The sequence below is a fragment of the Centroberyx gerrardi genome, chromosome 18 (assembly GCF_048128805.1).
Source record: "Centroberyx gerrardi isolate f3 chromosome 18, fCenGer3.hap1.cur.20231027, whole genome shotgun sequence".
Lineage (NCBI taxonomy): Eukaryota > Metazoa > Chordata > Actinopteri > Beryciformes > Berycidae > Centroberyx > Centroberyx gerrardi.
In genome coordinates, this window is record NC_136014.1 from 3,399,469 (window position 1) to 3,404,848 (window position 5,380).

A 5,380-nucleotide genomic window follows, 5' to 3' on the forward strand; every position below is an offset into this window, starting at 1 on the left:
ACACGCGACGGTCCTGGGCCGGATTCAAACCCAGGACATCACGGTTAGATGGTATGCGTCTTAGACCACTGAGCCACCAAGACACCCCTACTACACTATTTCTTATGTTAAAACAGGTTAATAGCGTCATACAGATGGATTCACAACCATCACAGGGATAGTTTTTTTCAGCCAGATTGGAGATCTGAGAGCGCTATTTTGGAGTCTGTTTATCTCTTGAATCCCAGTAAAGCCCATATGGTCATAAGAAGCAACCAGTGATCCTGTAGTGTAAACCAGTATTTCTTCCCTGAGAAGTTCGATGAAACAGAGCATTCACTTCGCTCCTGTTGGTGAACCGGTCCCATGTCTTAGCCCACTGATTTGTTCACTTAAGCAAAAACGTAACCTTCCAATTCTCAACCAAGCTCCCAACAAACTTACATCCACGACGGTCCAGTGGGAAAGTTCTTCCCACTGGGTTGTTTACTGCCAAAAAACTTCTCAACTGAACCCTGAAGCAAGGGAGTGAGAGAGAGGAGAATGAGGTGAATCCTATTGACATTCATGCAGCTTCCTTGACTTTGAGGAGATTCACTCTGCACTTCACTCTGCTCTGTCTTCAGTCTCCAGAAAAATTGGCTCCATGGCGAAGACCTTATCTGAAAAGATATGGAGACATACACCTGCCAATCATTGTGTGTGCGCTTTTGTGTGCCACTCACCTCTGTGTTTCTCCCTGGATACTATATACAGTATATATATATATATATATGTATATATATACGTTGCTTCTGAAAAGCGTATCTTACATTCTGTATGCTAATAGTAAACAGTGTGACAATCATGCCTGGTTCAGTTCCTTTAGCAGCGTGACTCTATTATAGGATACTGCTACTAAAGTGGCAAAGTGAAGAAGTTACTATAGATATCCATGGCTTTCTGTGTTTCTGTGTTTGTGAGTGAGAGACGGGGAGAAAGAAAGTGAGGGAGCAAAAATGAATGACATTTCAGTGACACTTTACTAGCAGATTATGAGCCTGTTAGGACCACAGATAAATATTTCTTACAAAATAATCAAGTATCAGAAAATTACATTCAATTTATATAATTTACTATGCTGTTGCCCCATAAAGTATTCAACCCTCTAAATTGTTAGCACAGTGTTTATTATATTGTGCTCTGATTATAATAATTATCATGCACTCACAGTGTGCTTATGATGCCTTATAATGCCTCATGAGCACCACTTCAAGTAAAGTGCTTCCGACATTTCACTAGAAGGCCAAGTGACCAAATCTAATCTTGTGATTATATCCAATAATTTGGCTGGTCTCACAATGTTCTGTACAGCAGAGGTCTTCAATCATCAACTCTGTCACTTTCGTCCACATCTGTTACCCCAGAGGACTCTCTTAATATTCCGCCTCTTGCCGCAACTGCTGCATATGGAGTAGTCAATTACCTCAAATCTTAATGCCTCAGAGTTTGAACTTAAACAATCCATTTTGGATCCCAAAGCTGATGTGGCAAGCATGCAATCCAAAGTAACATTATTAACCTCCACACTGCAAGCTGTTGGGCAGCAGGTATCCTCGTCGAGTCAGCACTTTCAAAACGCTGACGGACATTCTTCAAGCTGGCGAGCGGCGCAACGGTGACAAGGTTAGTGACGACTCCAGTGAGATTCAGAAAGTCCAAGAATGTCTTGCAGAGATGGAGGAGCGCAATCACAGGTCCAACTTGAGGATTGTTGGCCTACTAGAGGGTTCAGAACAAGAAGACCCTATCGCCTTCCTCCAGCACCACAGTCCAGTTTGGTTCCCTTCCCTGACTCTGAGAGGGAATCTAGAAATCCAGAGAGACATTTTGAGGGCCCTTCTCTCTGATACCCAGCTGCTGATGTGTTTTGGATTATTCTGCTCACACTAACTATTCCAGTGTTCCCTTCTCTACACTACAACTCTCAAGGTACTGTACAATTCCGAGCACTTTCACTTTTACTCTCTCTCATGCAGTGGCGTAATTGTGTCTAAAACATTGGGGTGGACCAACTGAAAGATAGACTCAACTACCTTCACCAAAAAAGGAAAATGCTAAGTGACAAATTATTGATATATGTAGGCCTAAGTTTTGAACACAATTTAAACTGTTTTTTAATACCATCCTTTTCTCTACTAGTTATATATTTTTTATTTTACAGTGTAATGTGTCTACTTGGAAAAAAGGGTAACTACATAAATCTTAACAAAGGAGTAAAGATCAACACAACCAACTATCCTACATGAAACGTACATGACTGCACACATATTACATTTTCTAGCATTGTATTGTGGATCTGTAATGCTCCATTAACTTACATTTTCACATCTACCAAGTCACATGAGAGCAAGCTGATGTAAAGCACATTACAATATAATCCTGAAGATAATTAATGAGAACTTGAGACTGATAAAATTCAAATTATTCAACAGAGTTTATTATTCCCACCCCATCCCACAGGTACCATAACATTGTGTGTGTGTGTGTGTGTGTGTGTGTGCTAAATGTTATTGAAGTGATGCATGTATTCAAACAGCAGTCACCATTAGTGTGTGGCTACAGGTGTTTATGGTCCTATTAGACAGCAGTCTTTTGGTGCAAGTTTCATGTCAAGTCTCAAGTCAAACAAGGCAAGTCCAAGTCAAGTCTCAAGTCACTTGAGACAAGTCTCAAGTCAAGTCACTTGAGTCTTTCAGGGCAAGTCGCAAGTCTTCATAATTGCAAGTCAAGATGCAAGTTGTTCAGGTCTGTGAATGCTGACCATGCCCATTACAATGACATGAGACCAGTTCTCATGTTTTTAAAGTTTTCCTTTCAAAGCTTTTTTAAAAAATTTTTTTTTATCCTTTTTCTTTTCCTCGTACCTGGCTAGAACATGAAATTATTAGACAGTGGATAACGTCATGATAGCAATGATCCCATGTACAGAGATGGAGTGAGCGGATTATTTTTCCAGCTGGGTTCTAATGCTACCGTGACCGTCCCTTGCAGTTTGAGGGCTTTTATTTTACAACTTTAATTTTGCTGGTTAATTTGATGCACTGGGTTCAGAGGTATCAAACACAAGGCACAGTCCAGTTTGGGATGAGGTCGGGATATGATTGGCATGCTTGGTGATTGATGACATATGTGGTTTCAAACTGAATGAATGATGACGGGGTGTATAAATTTGGCCGAGCGGCCAGGATACTGTGCGTCGGGCGTATAGGATTTAGCAAAAATACAGGAGTACGGAGAATATCACCAGTAGATCCTGGACCTTCGTTTGGATGGTGAGTGATTCAAGGCTCATTTCAGGCTTTCAGGCTGTGACATGCAGTGCGCTTGCTGCGTTCCAGAAAGTTGAGATATTTTTATCTCAGGACGCCATGGTCGCGCCTGAAAAAAAAGACGCTGCTCTCGCTTTTCAGCATGTCTGCAGCACGCCCACATTGAAAATAATGGATTTGCGCACGCAAAAACGCCGCATGTGAACCGTCAATTTCATTGGGGGGGACAATTTTGCCTACTTTGAACATTTAGAGAGAAGCGTCTCCCCTTCCCCCCTGCCGATTACACCTATGCTCTCATGAAGTAACTAAATTTCTACAGGGGTTGATCTGAGAGCGTAGGTTCTGTTCCGGCAGTGCTACGCTTGGACTCTCTTCTTTTTGCATGCATGTCCATTAATCTTCTGTTTTTGATTATTATTCCCATCCTTGAGGAGCAAAGTATGGCCTGGGTTCAATATTTGCCATTTCCTTTTATCTTGATAAGGCTGTATGATTTGGGTCATTCGGGCTTTGGGTCAGAAATCGTCACCCCAATCTCAGGTCTCTGGCAATCTGAAGCAGGTTCTCCTCAACAACCTGCCTGTTTGGCTCCATTCATTGTTCCTCTTTCTCAGTGTTAACCGTCCATTCCAAGCACCTTATTAGTGGGTGAAGATGTGCCAGAATACTTTTTCAGTCTCTGTGCTTGGTTTCTGCCAGACATATAGTAGCACTTTGCCTTGCAGCAGAAAAGTTCAATTTTGGTTTCATCAGATCTCAGAATCAAATCTTTCATGTCCCTTTTTACAAACTCCAGGCTGCTGTCACGTGGCTTTTTTTTTTTTTTTTCAGGAGTGGCTTATCTTCTGGCCTGTCTGCCATATAGCACAGCTTTAAGTGCTGCTCTGACCTTCCATCAAGATCTCCCATCATAGCCAAGGAGCTCTGTAGTTCTGTCAGAGTCATCTTTGGCTTCTTGGTTTCCTCCTTGACCAAGATCCTTCTTGCCCAGTTAATATGTTTGCTCTAGGCAGTCTGGCTATTTCCATATTTTTTCTATTTCCTAATGATGGAGCTGACTGTGCTCTTGTGAAATCCCAACACCAACATTATGGGTTATTGTGTGTACAGTGACAAAAATCTTAATTTAATCTATTTTAAATTCAGGCTTCAACACCACAAAATGCGGAAAAAGTCAAAAGCTCAATACATAATACAGGCGCTGTAGGTTACTGATCAGGGAACCCAAGCAGCAGCGCAATTGACTTAAATACCTACATTTTTTATGCATTTTCATATTTCATAGGCTAGAACTGTTGTTGGCTGCTTTCTGCTGATTTGGGGGTCTTTCGTCACGAGTTTGGTGTGATGCTGTTAAAGCTCCAGCTGCTTCAGGAGGTTTGATGTCCCCTTGTTTGCAGTTGAAGTGAAAGATTTCTAAAAATCTTATAAAATCAAAAGTAGTGGGAATATTTCCACCCAGAGACTTTCCTGCCATGTCTCATCTATTCCAGCTCAGTGTGAGAGGACAAAAAGTTATTAAGAAAATTATTAAATCTTATATAGAGAGAATGTTTCATTGGTATCTGTAATAGTATTACTCAAATTGAAATAGTAATAATAATACCCATTATAGCACTTGTTAATGGATTGGTTGGTGACTGTTATCACGGTCAATACTTTTGATACATTCAAGCTGTACTACTGTCCTGCGCACTGTTAAAATTAAAAAAATTGAAGAATTAGATCTGACCACACAGAAACAAATTGTTTCACTAAATATTAGATCCATATAAGGATCCAAGGCACTGGGTCTGTGTACAAAATTGAAAATTAAACATTGAATGCAATATTCTAAAATCTCAGTTTGCATAATTGAGATTTTAGACTTTTTTTTTCAATTTCTGTTTCTTGGATATGGACAATGAGATGATAGACCCTACTGACCAATAAGATGCAACTCCAGCCATCACTTTTTTCTTCCCCATCCCGTGGTGTAATTTTCATTTTGATAACATGGCACGGGTTGTGCCATGTTATCAAAATGAAAATTACACCACTTGGACCAAAACCAATATTTAATTTTTTTCAGATGAAAACACGAAATT